Below are 16473 nucleotides of genomic sequence, written 5' to 3'. Positions count from 1 at the left end.
TTAACAACCATGTAAACAAATCACATTAACAAATCATGTTAACATAAATAACATTTTCAATTAAAATTACTATTTTCCCCAAAATAATTGGAGAGAATATCATTTTACATATTTGCCAATCTGTAAAGGTCTAGCTTAATAGAAGGCAGTTGGATTCTCATAGCTGCTTAATGCATTCCGTCTGTTGCTTTAAGTTGCTTTGGTTAAGTTTATAGATTATCTGGCCTCACAGCAGGAAAGGGGAAAAGTATTCTAAAAACCTTTTCAGATAGTTGCCTATACTGACACAATACCAAAACTCAACAAATGGTAGTTTCTTAAAGAACAGTTGCATCTTGGGGGTGCCTGGGTGGCGCAGTCGTTAAGCGTCTGCCTTCGGCTCAGGGCGTGATCCCGGCGTTATGGGATGGAGCCCCACATCAGGCTTCTCCGCTAGGAGCCTGCTTCTTCCTCTCCCACTCCCCCTGCTTGTGTTCCCTCTCTCACTGGCTGTCTCTGTCAAAATAAATAAATAAAATCTTTAAAAAGAAAAAAAGAATAGTTGCATCTTGGACCCTGAATCCCTATCAATGAACTTTTCGTACTTTGTTACATTAAAATCCACTCGTGTAGGATACCCTGGGTGGCTCGGTTGGTGGAGCATCTGCCTTCCGCTCAGGTCGTGATCCCAGAGTCCTGGGATCGAGTCTGCATCAGGCTCCTTGCTCAGCAGGGAGCCTGCTTCTCCCTCTCCCTGCAGCTCCCCTGCTTCTGCTAGTGCTCTTTCCCCCTCTCTGACAAATAAAATCTTTAAAAAATAAAATAAAATAAAATCCACTGGTGTACCTTGTATTCTGAAGGGATCATTTACCCATGATGATTCTGAAACATCATGTATTGGTTACTTGGAAAATACAGATTTACTGAGATGCCCATCCTTCAAATAGTGACATTATTTCACTATAAATATAAATACAATATAAAAAAGATTTAAAAATCACAGTCATTAACACTGATGTTTTAAGAAAAGGCTTAAAAGGACTGGGAATCTGGGATATCAAATTTTAACAAGTTCTAATTTTCACTCAATTTTTTTTTTTTAAGATTTTATTGATTTGACAGAGAGAAAGACAGCCAGCAAAAGAGGGAACGCAAGCAAGGGGAGTGGGAGAGGAAGACGCCGGCTCCCAGCAGAGCAGGGAGCCCGAAGCAGGGTTGGATCCCCGCGCAATCCCAGGACCCTGGGATCACGCCCTGAGCTGAAGGCAGACGCTTAATGACTGAGCCACCCAGGCGCCACCTTCACTCTCAAATTTTTATCATTAGTAACAAATACTGTCAATTGCTTTCCTCCAAATGACAGGCTCACCTCATTGCCAAGAAAATATGTGCCAAACATTAAAGTTTGAAAAACTGTAGTTTTGTCAGTCCTTCCTTCCAAGTAAAAACGCTGTTCCATGAAACAACAGCTCAGAACTCAATCTCACAAGTGCTTTTCATTTTGAGAAGGATCATACCTTCTTAGGCAGCCTAAGTGCTTTATGCATCCTTCCCATTCGGTCAGATTCTTAAAAATTAAAAAAAAAAAAAATCTACTCGTGTTGAGATTTAGTAAAAATCATTTTTACTGCTTCATCAAGGACATTCCACACATGGTGTTCCGTGCAACTGCCTTGCTTTGTGCTAAGGTACCACCAGTACTTTTACCCAGCTTCGCTTTTGGACCATCAGTCCAAATGTCATTGGAAAAAAGATAAATAGCATCTTAGCATTTTCTATTTTGAAAACAGTTATGACCTCTCAGCTCCCCTGAAAGGGTATAGAAGGATCCCCCAGGGGTCAGTGGGCCACACTTGTAAGAACTGCTTTCCCAGATTACACCACTGGTTGAAGGTGGGGGTGGAAACGAACAAAATCCTGTTCATCCCAAGTCTCCATTCAGTTAGTTCCTTGACTTTGAGATATACCACCATCATGACCGGTATGTTATAATCGTTAACATAAGAAAGGAGAAGGAAATCAAGGACGTAAATTGCCATTGTTTTAAGATTATATACTGAGCACTTTCACACTACACCAATAATTCTCAATATGGTGGTTACCCCAGCAGGAGGACTGCGGGTTAAAAATGAAGAGAAGATGGCACTCCCTATCCCACCCAAAGAGACTTGGGGATGAGGGCCCCAAAACAGCTCTTTCAGCAAACCTCAAGGTACTTTTTATGCATCCCGAAGTCTGTGCGAACTAGTTCGAATTCAGAGTCCAACTCCTAGTCCCAAGAGCAACTCAGGATCTTGAAATTCAACGTCGTTCATTAGGAAAAAGGCCTCCCTGCCCCCGCCATTTCCCCTCCCTCTAGATGGGAAAATCCTTTGAAAATAAAACTCCGTTTCTCTGCGGTTTTGAGCTGCGGTAGGAGGCGTGTAAAAGAGTGTGGAAGACTAGGCTACAATCTGCAACAAGAAGGCGGTTGTTCCGAGATGGTACAAGTGTCTCCCCATTTTCATCTCGAAAACGAGATTGGGCTAATTGACTTCCAAGACTCTTCTCAGCTCTTTTTCTGAGCTTACAACGTTCAAGCCAAGTGAGCAGAGATATGCCCCGTTATTAACAGTTTGGGGGAATCCCGCGTCTGACGGGAGAGGAAATCAGAGCAACTCGCAGAAAGGAGGAAGAGCAGGTGGATCAACGACATCACTCCTTTCCAGTAGGTGCTGAGAATCTAAAAAAAATAGTCCCTGGGATAAACATGGCGCCCACCGCGGCAGGATATAATCATCAGAAAATAAAGATTTTCCGCCCCATCCCAGCTTCTAAATCACGGCGCCAACCCAAAGAAATTTTAGGGCCAAGGGAGGAGACTTTGTAAACTAACTGCAGTGCACTGAGGCTTAGGATGTACTACTGGACCGAGCAGAGATTACATAACACAAGGGAGCGGCACAGCGATCACTCATCTTCCTCCTCGCACTCAAAAAGAGCGCCCCACTCCTTCGCCGGCGGGGGCGCGGCGGGAGAACCGAGCGCTACCCACCCCCCTCCGGGACGTCACCTCGGCGCGGCCTCGCCCCCTCGCCCGCCCCTCCCGCCGCGCCCGGCCGTCTCACAGCCGCCCGCGCCCCCGCCCCCTTCCCCGCGGGCCGCCGCCCGCGCCCGCCCACTCCTCCGAGACGCCTCGCGCCGGGCGTGCGTGTGGACGTCGGGTGTGTGCGGGGCCGTGGGGCGCGAGTGCGCGCGCGCGCGCCGCGGCGGACGCCGGGGGGCGGGGGCGGCCGGCAGGCAAGCTGGGGCCGCCCGGCCCGGCCCGCCGCGCGGCTCCCGGGTCGCACGCACTCACACTCGCGCTCGCGCACCGCACCCCACGCCCGCCGCCGCCACCGCGAGCCGCGCAGCCACTCGCGGGGGGCGGGGGCGCGCGCTACCGGGCCCCCGCCCCCACCCCTCGCGCACCCGCCCCATCCCCCTCTCATTGTCTCGTCTCGGAGCGCCTCGCCGAGCGAAAAGATAACGGAACCCCCGGGAGAAGGGGGTGGGGAGAGAGAAGGCTCGCCCGCTCGCTCACTCACCTCCCGTGGTCGTCGCCGCCGGTAGTCTGACCCGAGGAAGGCGCCGTCGCCTTAAAGGGACCTTGCACCCGGCGCCGGGAGAAGGGGGTGGGAGCAGGGGAGGGGACGGGGGCTTGGGGGAGACGGCTGAGAGGGAACCGTTGAGAGCTCGTCTCCCCGAGGGTGAAAGGAAACCTCCCTCGGGTTCGAGCGATTTGGGGTGGATTTTTTTCCCGAGGGGGGCGGGGGGGCCCCGAGGGAGGGGGGGTGGGGGGGCCAAGGAATGCGGCTCCGTGTACGGGAGCTGGCGCGGGGGAGAGAGACGCCGACTCCCCCCACCGACCCTCTCGCCCCGCGGAGGGATACGTCTCGTCACTTCCGCCCTCCCCCTCTCATGGCCTTTCAATTGGTTAGAGTGTGTAGAACGTCATGGGCTCATCCTAACCCCTGCCCGGGCTTCTTTTCTAGTCAAGTTTGTCTGGGCCTGCAAATAAATAAATAAATAAAAACATTTTTTTTTTTTTTTAAATGAAATAAAGAATAATTAGCTTCAGAAGCAACATCCAAAATTTGGTGAGAAAAATGGGATTTCCAAAGAAAATATTGCCCAATTCACTTGCCTGGACTTTCCAAGAAAATTTTGGGAGCCTCCCCACTTTCCACTCAAGGCTTGTACCTAACCAAGAGGGGAACCTCATGCCACAGGCCAGATGGGGAGGCCCAATGGCACCAACAACTGTCATTGGAACAAGGGCAGCAAAATGGCACACACTCTTCCTCAGGAGACATTCAGCCAAGTAGCCTTAAGGCAGTAGCCTTAAGTGAAGAACTTTTAAAAGCCATTTTTACTCTGAACCTTTCTGGATTCTGGAAAGAAATCACATATATTGCTTATCGAAGTGATTCATGTATGGGAACTGCTTTGAAGCCATTGTCAATAGACTCAGCAGAGATCCTCAATTCTAAAAAACTGTAGATTCTACATCTGTGTGTTTTGTTCCAATCAAGGCTGAGATGGATTGGCCCAAAGAAGTCGATGAGTCCATTCAAGACCATCCACCTGTAATTTTTCCCTGAACAAAAAGTAACCTCTTTTCCAGGTAGCTAAGAAATTTTGTCCTTTTTTAGTTTTAGAGTTGATGATATTAATATTGTAATATTTTCCTTGGATATGTGAGTATATTGTTGCTCTCTAAGCAATACACAAATATTTGTTCCACACCAAATGTAAATCAAAGTACTAAGTGCAAGACTGGGGAGATTCAGAACCATATTCATTCATTCATTCAAACCACCAGACTGAAAATAGGCCATGGAAGTAGGCATTACAAATTGTGCACCCATGCACATGTGTGTACACGATGTCATCCATTTTCATTCCACTTCGTCTCATTTTATAACAAGAACATGTGAATGATTTCAACTTGTCATTTTTAGCAAGAACTTTATTACTTGGATTGAAAAAAAATCCCTAATCCTTCTGAAAGTACTTCTGAAGCCTTTCCAGACCTGATCTGGAAAAGCCCATGATGGGATTATGGAATCAACCACCAGAAGACAAATTCTACACGAAGCTCAAATCCTATTTTATGCTTTCCTGCAATAATTATAATTCATTATAATGTTATTTGCCTCTGAAATACTCTTGTTGAAATGCATTTTGCCATACTGAAAGTGCCAGCTTATCCTCTCTGCCAGTGAGGTCTAGTGCAGCGGACTGTACCGTGCACTTTGACCAATAACCATTAGCATACTATACTGAAAATGGGTCATGCCTCCATTCACTGATTCAACACATTTTTATCGAGTACTTTGCTATATGCAAGCACTGGTCTAGGTGCTGGGAGTACGGCAACAAAGAAAGCAAACAAAATTCCTGAATTCATGGAACTTGCACTCTAGTGGGAAAAGACATACAGTGTATACATAAACAAATTGTTCCAATATCTATTGTTGAATAACAAATAGCCCCAAGACTTAGTGGCTTAAAACAACAACAATTTTATTATTATCTTTCATGGTTCTGGGAGGTGATTAAGCTAAGCTAAGCAGTTTTCACTTGAAGTCTCATGCAGTGGTTGGGGCTGAAATCATCTCAAAAGCTTCCTCAAATATCTGGAAGTTGATGATGGCTGTTGGCCAGAACAGCTGACTGTTGGCCTCTCCATGTGGCCTGGGCTTCCTCATATCATAGTGGCTGAATTCCAAGATTGAGTGCCTCAAGAGGACCAGGCAGAGGTTGCATGGCTTTTTGTGACCTAGCCTCAGAGGTCACACGCATCACTTCCACCATACCTACAGGCTGCCCTCGCTTTGAGGCCAGTGGAAAACATCTCTCGAAGTAGTAGAAATACCACATTGTAAGAAGAGTCTGTGGCATGGGAAATCTTGTTGTGACCATCTTGGAAACTATAATCCACCACATATCATATAAGTAAATATATCGTAGGTGATAACATGATAGGTGCTATGGATGAGGAAAAGGGCAGGAGGGGGGGAATTGGGAATATAGTGCAGAGGTGGGGATGGGAAAGTCATTTTTGTATGTGGGTGGTTGGAAAAGGCTTCATTATTAAGGCGACATTTGAGGGCAGACCTGAAGAAAGTGAAGCCAAGTTCAAATTTTACTCTTGGCGAGAGTGAAGTCAATGAAGAATTTTGAGCCCAGGAGTGACATGACCTGACTAACACTCTGGTTGCTTTTAGAGAATAACTGGTAGGGGCGAGGAGTGTGTATGTTCAGGAAGATGACATATGAGGCTTTTGCCATAATCCAGGTGAGGTGATGGCAGCCTGGACCAGGTGACAATCATGGAGCCACTGCTTCAACTGAGTTCTGCAGTGTGTTGTTTAGTTCTCTGTGACCTATTTTTCTGTGATTTTGTGTCCTGGAAGACAGTTTTTTTAAAGATTTATTTATTTCTTCAGGGGGGAGAGGCAGAGGGAGAGAAAGAATCCTGCAGCAGGGACTCCCCGCTGAGCATGGAGCCCCACTTGACTCTACTGAGGGGGGGCCTCCATCCCAGGACCCCAAGATCATGACCAGAGCTGAAATCAAGACTTGGCTCCACAATGGACTGGGCCACCCAGGCATCCTGCTGGGAGACCCTTTTGACCCATAATGGCTAACAAAATGTGTGAGTGATGGTGTCCTGCCTGCCACAAAGAAATAAAGGAAAAGTATCATGCCAACTGTTAAAATGGGCATTTTTTGGGTACCGGACGCACATTTGAGGAAAGACTTCAGGAAACAAGGGTAAGGATCAACAATCGTGGGGGGGGGGGGGCGCCTGAGTGGCTCAGTCGTTAAGCGTCTGCCTTTGGCTCAGGGTGTGATCCCAGGGTCCTGGGATCAAGCCCCACATCAGGCTCCCTGCTCTGCTGGGAGCCTGCTTCTTCCTCTCCCACTCCCCCTGCTTGTGTTCTCTCTCTCACTGGCTGTCTCTTTCTGTCAAATAAATAAATAAAAATCTTAAAAAAAGAAGAAAAGAATCAACAATCAGGGAATGGAGCAAGCTGTCTGACATTATAAGAGCTGTCCTAACTATGCCACAGCCAGGAGGATTGATCAACTGTTGAATGACTCATTACTGGAAGAAATCAGTAGTAGAGACATTTTATAACTTCAACTTGCAGCAACATCTGCAAAAGGACTCTACATCCAGCTAGTGCTCTCCCATTTCCAGAAATGTATTCCCGGTGCTAAAGAGAGAATGCTCATATTAATTTGGACACTACTGGAACGTTTTGCTGTCCTCAGCTGACACACAAGTTTCTAGAGTGAATAGAACTCATAGCTGTGGTCTCTTATATTTGACCCCTCTTGATAATGATGGGAAACCAAAGCAGCAGAGCAAATAACCTGGATTGAAACCTTACAATGCCATTCACATGTGCCTCTACAACTTATTAGGGAGGGGTCTGAAAGCCAACACAGTTTGATGTATTGAAGAAATTGTACCCTACTACTGCTGCTAAAATCGACCCCAGTCTTCAGTAGCCAACTTAGAAAAGTTGAATCTTCTCCATGTGGGTTTCTAAGAAAGGTCAAAAGTTAATGGAAGTCCCAAGTTGGGCATTTCACAGTTAGGGAGCTGGGGACTGTTTCTTTTCTACAGTTTATGGAAACACTTATTTGCTTCCTCGGCTTATGGTTTCTGCCACAAGCTGAAAATTAGAACCACCTGTAGCTTGGAGAGTGTCAAGGCAGAGAGACAAATGATTTCAACATGTTTTCAAAAGCAGTGATCCACGGGTGCCCCTCCGCCGTTGTTTTGCTGATATCCAGACCCAATCACCCACTGCTCAGGTTCAGTATGAAGCTGACCCATACTTGTCAGGGTGGGGAGTGGAGGAGATTGTGAGGTCAATCCAGGCAGAAAGCAGCTTCGTGGGGGACAATGCCGGGTTTCATTAAAATGAGCATCTTGCTCTCTGCAACTCACACTCAGGGTGGTCAAGACCAGGAGCTCAAAGGAAGCTACTCATTTTGGAAGACGTGAGGGCTAGAAAAACAGCGGAGAAATTTTCACCAGCAGAGCATCTCCCAGCCCCAAAAGATTGACAGCTGATTACACTGAACTTGGGAGTCAAGAGAAGTCCACACGTATGGGTGGGAATATATGCGTAACGTGATGGGATGTGCCTGACTTGATGGGGAAATCATCGTGACATAAAGCGCAAGTGATCTGTCTTTGACCAGTGGCAGATAAAAAATGGGGAAGCCAGAGGCTGCTGCTAGGTTTTATTTAAAAATACTATGTGCTACCTCCTCATGTTTAGAGGAGCTGAGGACTTTCCTAGGGGCTCAGAAAATTCTCAAGGGGTGAGAAATGACTGGAGGAAGTTTTCAGACTGGGTTTCTAAAATGAACATTGCTCATTAGCTTTTAGTAAAAAGCAATTGAAGGTCTCTGTCTTCCAAATATATTTTGCAAGAAATGTATGAGCAGCAATTTCATCAGTCATCAAGACCTCTCTGTGAGTTGCTGTATGATTTCATGGAAGGTAATAATTTAGTTAAACTTTTAATTAGATTAATGTTATTTAAGAGACACCCAGAAGCAAAGCTACATTTGTTTCATCTAGGTTGTTGCTACGGAGTTGAGCAGGTATGATTATCAAGTAATTAAATTGATTCCATAAAGCTTCATGGAAAAATTAATTGGATTACTTTATAGACACATTTGTTATGTGGTTTGTTCACTGTAACAGATTGCAAAGTAAAATTTAATTAAAATTTCCTTTTTTTTCTCTAGGATACATTCTTTTCTAATTTAGCAGTGTTTGTATTTTATTATAGTCATGAATAATTTCCAGAACACAATAGCAGGTTAAACAACTTGATTCATTCTTCTGAAGGACAAGAGGATTAACATCATTGTTTTACAGATGAGGAGACTAAGATAGCCTCCAGAATTTAGTTTTAAAGGTTTCTGGTGTAGATAGGTGATCACATCCTTTGGGGTCTCTTCTTATTGTTGATTATGTGCAGGAGTTAGAGGTAACAGGGGGGCCATCTCCTAAGACAACCAGAGATTCATTTTTAATGTCTTTTGTATTGCCTGAGACATAAAGTTAGTAAGACCTGAAAATGTGAAAGTGCCAAGATTCACCAATTTAAAACAATTTTATATGAGGAAAATGATTTAGCCTTCATTCATCCAGGAAATAGTTCTCATTTCTATGTTTGTGTGTAATTGCATTGGCGTGTAGGTCCTTGTGAGTCAAGTGAGATATGAGTTTCTTCTTTCCTATCCACCCTGCTTCCTGAGAGTCTCTGGTCTTTGCTTCTCCTATTCAGAGATCTTATTCCTAATCTAGAAAAGTGGATCTTACCCTTTACTGCACTGTGAACCCCTTGAAAATCTCTATGAAAGCCATGGGTTATCTCCCTAGGAAAAATGCACATTGGTGCACGTATGCAAAATTTTGCAAATACTTTCAGGCTTGAAGCCCATTTGTGTGCTTTTGCATGAACCCCAGGGAAAGAATCTCAGGACCTGGGTTCATTGGACAAGATCCTTCACTCTCTGTCTTTCCAGAGAAATGATATATTTCTCAGCAATCATATGAACATGTGTGCCCCCAAACTGGAGCTTCTTCTCACTCTGACAGGAGGCTTATTATTATTATTATCATTATTATTATTATTATTACTACTACTACTATTATCAAGCACTTATTATTACTAATCATTGCTATTATTTTTTTTCCTTTATCTTTGCCCAAGATACGCTTCAATATCTGGGAAAGTCCAGCAACCTGTGAGACTTGGAAGCTGACCAGATGGTCTAGCTACCTCAGCCAGTTGAGTTAATACCACTGGAACTGAGGAGGTTATCCCCAGTTCTCCAAGTGTACAAATACACTGGCCCTCCTGGGATGCCTGGCCCTATCTCACCTGATTCGTTGGCTGTCGTTCATTGAATATTCATGCCCTCTACATTTCCTAGCTCCCCTTGCGGCTGTATTAGGTAGGGCCTCAACGTCGAGTCCTGGCACATGGGAACTGGAGTGTAAGTGACGGGTTATTCTTGGTCCAGAGCACTTAAAGTTTGGTGTGGCTCCTCTCTTCCCTTTTAGTGAGATGGTAGAACAATATGGGAGCAGCCTAGATCCCTGAGTAACCCCAGGGAGGAGAGCTGAACTCATGAATTGCCCAATATACCTTGGATTTCACCAGAACAATGACAACAAACCTTTATTGTGCTAAAGCCACTGAGATTCCAGGATAAATTTGTTAATTCAGCACAGCCTGATTATACTGACTGATACATTGATGTAAGATTGGATTTTAAAAGAAGCAATTGCCCCAGAACACTTTTATGGATAAGAATGGGAGTCAGTATGGTTAACTGTATAGAACTTGATACTATCCGCCTTGTAGGGTTATTGTATGAGAGGTATCATATATAAAATATGTAGGATGGGGGTGCCTGAGTGGCTCAGTCAGTTAAGCATATGCCTTTGGTTCAGGTCATGATCCTGGGGTCCTGGGATTGAGACCCAGTTGGGCTCCCTGCTCATAGGGGAACTTGCTTGTCCCTCTCCCTCTGCCTGCCACTCCCCCTGCTGTGGGCACTTTCTCTCTCTGTCAAATAAATAAATAAAATCTTAAAAAAAATAAAAATAAAAAATAAAATAAAATAAAATGCCTAGGATGGCACCTGGCTTATATTACTCCATAAGTGGTAGCTTTTATTATTAGTTCTTTTTTTAAAAAATATTTTATTTATATATTTGATGGGGGGGGCGCACGAGCGAGTGAGTGAACATGAGCAGGGGGAGGGGCAGAGGGAGAGGGAGAAGCAGACTCCCTGCTGAGCAAGGAGCCCAGTGTGGGGCTCGATCAGTCTGAGCCAAAGGCAGACACTTAACTGACTGAGCCACCCAGGCTCCCCTTATTATTAGTTGTTAAGATACCCAAACCATAATGTAAGTATTTTATGGAATGTGATAAAATTTGACTACATTCATGGATAACAGGCTCCTATGCTGATTCTTTCCCAGATTTCTCACCTTAAAGTATCTCTTTGAAATAGTTTGGATCTTGAGCAAAAGTATCTTTTATAAAATTGCTAGAAGCAATAACTTGCAAGAAATAAGTAGTTTATTATCTTTAACCAGCCAAATGTTTAGTAAAAGCCTATTATTTCTTCCACATATTAATGAACAAAACAGCATAGGCAGTAACAATATCACCAGGTGCAAATGTGTTTGGTCCAGATGATTACAGAATAGAACATATAAACCAATGCTAACTGTACGAGACAGACAGTACGTTCTGGAAAGAGAAAGGAAAGCTCTGTGCAGGCTCAAGTCCGGAGAAACCTTCTTGAAAGGAGCAGGGCTCAGATCTCGCCCTGAAGCCTGATTAGAATATGGATAAATGAGGGAAAGGAAGAAGGCATTCCAAGTGGACAACAGAACGAGCAAGGTACTGATCAAACCTGTGAAGGCCAAATAAAATATTAGGTTGATTAATAGAAAATCTCTGGAGGTGTTTTTGTAGGCAAAAAAGCAATCTAATAGCGGCAATTTTCTGTTTTCGAATTAATAAAAGTGGCATTTGTGGAGTGGTATACTCTAAGTTTCAACTGTATTGGTAATGTTTTCTTTCTATTTAAAGATGTCATTTACTTATTTAATTTAGAGAGAGAGAGAGAGAGAACAAGTGGGGGGAGGGAAGAGGAGGAGGGAGAGGGAGAGAGAGAATCTCTCAAGCCAACTCCACTTTGGAGTCTTCCAACCCTGAGATCATGACCTGAGCCAAAACCAAGTGTCAGACACTCCAACTGACTGAGTCACACAGGCGCCCAGCAATGTTTTCTTTTTTACATTGAGTGGTAGGTACATAAGTTCCTTATATTACTTCTTCTTTCTTGTGGTTCTTAAATATTTTACAATTATCTCATTAAAATAATTTAGAGAAAAATAAAATAATTTAAAGAAGAGCAAAAAAGAAAGTCAGGTCTTATCAAATAATTTAAGCAATCCCTTTAGGTAATACTCATTCTCTTCAGGAAAATAACACTTGGGAGACATCTGGGTGGCTCGGTTGGTTAAACGTCTCCCTTGGCTCAGGTCATGATCCCAGAGTCCTGGGATGGAGTCCCATGGGCTTCTTGCTCAGCGGGGAGTCTGCTTCTCCATCTGCCTGCTGCTCGCCCTGCTTGTACTCTCACTTGCTCTCTCGCGCTCTCTCACGCTCTCTCTCTGGCAAATAAATAAATAAAATCTTAAAAAAAGAGAGAAAAGAACACTTGGTTATCTCAGTATTTCAGACCTTCATTCTTTTCTCCAGTTTTCCCCCAAATGGTTTAGGGGGCAAGCACAGCTTATGCAATTATATGACAAAGGAGAGAATCCAAGAGACCCCTAAGTGCAATGCTCGCTGACTATTTCGGCCTTTGGGACATTGTCCCTTCCCCACCCAGGCACTGCTAGTCCTGCTGGTATTTCCAGCTGAAAGATACGGTTCCAGACCATGGGGATGTAACTTGCGAGCTGGCCTTTGGTTGCTCAGGCCTCATGACTGTCTCTCAGCCTCCCGTCAGCTCTCTGGCTCCACAGATCCTACAAACTACAGTTTGTCTCTGAGGTCCATTAGCCTCGGCCCCGGTAGGTGGAGGCAGGTGATTCACTTTGCAGACTTCACTACTGTGCCAACTTGCCCTAGCTTGCTAAGGTCACCCCTCCACCAAGCTCCTCAGCCAGATGCTGTGGCTCTCACTGACGGCATCCCAAGAAAGCCAGACCCCAGCGCCTTTGGTCTGAGTACACTTGCACCTGATGTGCTATGCCAGAGGAAAATACAGAGCATCCTCTCAAGGGCCCGAGTGGGAGCAAGTCCCTGCTATTCCCTCCAATCACACGATGTACCTCGTCATCTCTATTTGAGAGAGAGAGAGAGAGAGAGAGCTTGAGCAAGGTGGGGGGAGGGGGAAACAGACTCCCCTGCTGAGCAGGGAGCCCGATGCGGGGCTCCATCCCAGGACCCTGGGATGATGACCTGAGCTGAAGGCAGACGCTTAACCGACTGAGCCACCCAGGCGCCCACCTCATCGTCTCTAGATTGAAGTCTGGAAAGGAGAAATTGGGACATCTGACAGTTTTCCCTTTCCCCTTTATTCTCTCTCCCACTCTTTCTTCCCATTATCCCCCAGGACCAACAAACATAGGCTTCCCTGCCTTCCTCCACTCCGTGTCCTTCTACCTCTGAGCAGCAGACATCACGGCCTGGCAGTCAGACCCTTTGGGAGAACTTCCTGAGTTAAGTCCTCCAAGCTGGTGTCTTCAGGGAGTCAAACCGACTTTTTTTTTTTTTTAAATCTTGAAAGGAATTTAGGAAGTCTTCTTTCAAGCCACTAACCTGGCTTAGAAACTTCTTGTCTTGCTATAAAATTCTATTTTGAATGTCAGAAGCTGAATATCTCAGTATTTCCCCTCTTTCTTCTCTAACAAATCCTTATCTTCCTCAAGCAGATGGATGCCAAAAGCCAACTAAGGATAAAGTCATTTATTCATCAAGGAACAAGGAAAGCACACTGTTTTTCAAAATACTACTTTTCTTTCTTTTCTTTTTCTTTTTTTTTTTAAGATTTTATTTATTTACTTGAAAGTTGGGGCGCCTGGGTGGCGCAGTCGTTAAGCGTCTGCCTTCGGCTCAGGGCGTGATCCCCGCGTTCTGGGATCAAGCCCCACATCAGGCTCCTCCGCTATGAGCCTGCTTCTTCCTCTCCCACTCCCCCTGCTGTGTTCCCTCTCTCGCTGGCTGTCTCTCTCTCTGTCAAATAAATAAATAAAATCTTTAAAAAAAAATTTACTTGACAGAAAGAGAGATAGCAAGAGAGGGAACACAAGCAGGGAGAGTGGGAGAGGGAGAAGCAGGCCTCCCGCTTAGCAGGGAGCCCCACGCAGGGCTTGATCCCAGGACTCTGGGATCAGGACCTGAGCCAAAGGCAAACGCCTAACAACTGAGCCACCCAGGCACCCCAACGTTTCTAATTGCATTAAATTCTCCCCATCCCGTTTCTCTCCTTCACAGATCTCCGACCATTGCCCCATGACAGGTCAAATTTATTGCCAGGGGTGATGCTCAAAATCTTGACCAACTGGCTGAATAGTGTTCCTGACCCATGATGGACACAGAGGAACTAGAACCAGTTAAGTAAGTTGCCAGTGTTTGCTTTTCCTCTCTCCCCAGACACATCTGTGTATAGCTTGGAGAATGTTTTACCCAGAGGCTCTTCTTCCTCAGCCTGGGTTTGGAATGATCCCCTCCTGCCTGGTAGGCAAGATCTGTGGAGTGTGCCTGGTGCACTCAGGTGCCGGTTAACAAGGCGTGACGTCAAGGAACATAAATATCTCATTGACGTCACAACTGCCTTTTAGGCAGGAGGCCTCAAGGGGAAAATGTTCAGGCCCAATATTCAGGAAGTCAGTGAAAAAAAGTGAAAGGAGAGCCTGGCAGTGGTTGAGGAATCATGCTAAGTACTAGGTAGCACCTCACTTAAACTTGTCTAAGCATAGTGTCTTCAACTGTGAGACAAGACTAAAGAGAATTCGGTGACCTAATGCATGTAAGATGCTCAGCACAGAAAAGTGTTGAGTCGGGGGCACCAGCGTGGCTCAGTCGTTAAGCGTCTACTTCCAGCTCAGGGCTGGGATCCAGCCCCACATCAGGCTCCTCCGCTGGGAGCCTGCTTCTTCCTCTCCTACTCCCCCTGCTTGTGTTCCCTCTCTCGCTGGCTGTCTCTCTGTCAAATAAATAAATAAAATCTTAAAAAAAAAAGTGTTATCAATGTCAGCTGTTAATGTAAACGTAATGTTTCTTATTATAACTATTTTATTGTTGTTGTTGTTGTTACTGGGCCAGTGTCTCACTATTGACTATGAGGAGTATTTCCCTGCCATCAGCACCCTTAGCCACACATACCTGTGGGACTTCTGATACAAATATCAAATTAAAGAAAATGGCAGGAATGAATGAATGAATGAATGAATGAATGAAGCGTGTGAAACGCCAGCAACAGGGTAGTAAAGATAGAAAACTCAGTCACAGACCATGACCCTGGTTAGTATAAAAGAGAGCTTCCCCTATACTGAGAAGGAACAAAGTCAAATTCAAGCTTACTGCCTTTCATATTATCTATACAGGATATAAAACTTTTAAAATAAGCAATAAGGGAAAAAAGCAAAATACATATTTTAAAATAATATAAATTAAACTAGATAAGGGGAGTATTTGATTACATAATATCACAGCAACCCAGGATTTCTGGAGACAGGGTCTTCAGACACATTTGGAATGTGGCCATAAGCCTGGGTCACAGGATAGAAGAGGGGCCATAGAAAAAGGGGAGTGTGGCAGAACTGCCTTCATATTTTAAGTTACAGCTTTCTTTACTGAAATAATAGCTTAAAGGAGATAAATTATTCACAAATCATTAATAGCAGATGCTGAGATGGGAATAAGCAAGAAAGATAATTAAAACTTGTGTTCTTTAAAATGAAGTATAGAGGCATAAATTGGATGACTTTTCAAACCTTTCAATCTAATCATACTAAAATAATTCTGTCTAGTGCAGAGGTTTTCAAACGTTTTTTGACAGCAACCCCCTAGGAAATTATTCTACATTTCGACCTGGTAATGCAAACACACACACAATATTCTCACGATACAGGTTTCATGAAAGAATATTGATCCTTACTATGTAATACGTTTCTCCTTCCCTCCCTCCTCCTCCCTGCCTTCTTCCCTTCCTTTCTTCCCTCCCTCCTTCCTCTCTCCCTCCCGAATATTCTTGTCAAACCGATTTGCCACTCAGTTTGAAAAATACAGGTCTAGTGGGTTTTCCTAATCATTAAATATCTTTTTTTAAAATATTTTTTCTTATATTATGTTAGTCACCATACACTACATCCCTGGTTTCTGATGTAAAGTTCGATGATTCATTAGTTGCGTATTAACACCCAGTGCACCATGCAATACGTGCCCTCCTTACTACCCATCACCGGTCTAACCCATTCCCCCACCCCCCTCCCCTCTGAGGCCCTCAGTTTGTTTCTCAGAGTCCTCATTAAATATTTCTGTAGGTTGTTTACTCTCCAGAATTCAGCAAACTGCCCCAAAGGGCAGTTCCAAGGTTTGACTTTTGTCTTTAGGATTTAGAAGTCATTCCCAGGGGTCCTTGTTTACCCTATTGGACAGACAATATGAGAGTCAATAGAACGAACTGCAAGGTCTGAAGACAAAAACCATTTGTTTAGTGGAATCTATTTTATGTTATTTATTATTAATTTTTTAAAAATCTCCATCTTAAATATTTAGCACCACCGCGCACCTTTTACAACTAACCCAACACACAACTCTGGTTTGGGAGCCCTGCTGCTCATTTCCACGCAAGAGAAACCTCTCTCCCAACACCAAGCTCCCGCGGGTCCCG

At 44.6% G+C, this 16473-nt stretch overlaps 1 protein-coding gene across 4 annotated transcripts in view; it reads right to left on the bottom strand.

Moving 5' to 3' along the window:
• Positions 1–3895, bottom strand: part of POGZ (pogo transposable element derived with ZNF domain) — a 47494-nt gene extending 43599 nt beyond the window's left edge. For all 4 annotated transcript variants that reach the window (XM_026486592.4, XM_026486593.4, XM_026486594.4 and 1 more), the window contains exon 1: positions 3546–3895. The gene's annotated coding sequence lies outside the window, so the exon portion shown is untranslated. The remainder of the gene's footprint in view (positions 1–3545) is intronic.
• Positions 3896–16473: the final 12578 nt, after the last annotated feature.

The sequence above is a fragment of the Ursus arctos genome, unplaced genomic scaffold, assembly GCF_023065955.2.
Source record: "Ursus arctos isolate Adak ecotype North America unplaced genomic scaffold, UrsArc2.0 scaffold_12, whole genome shotgun sequence".
Classification (NCBI taxonomy): domain Eukaryota; kingdom Metazoa; phylum Chordata; class Mammalia; order Carnivora; family Ursidae; genus Ursus; species Ursus arctos.
The sequence above is the reverse complement of the archived record's forward strand: the minus strand, read 5'-3'. Positions and strand labels throughout refer to the sequence as shown.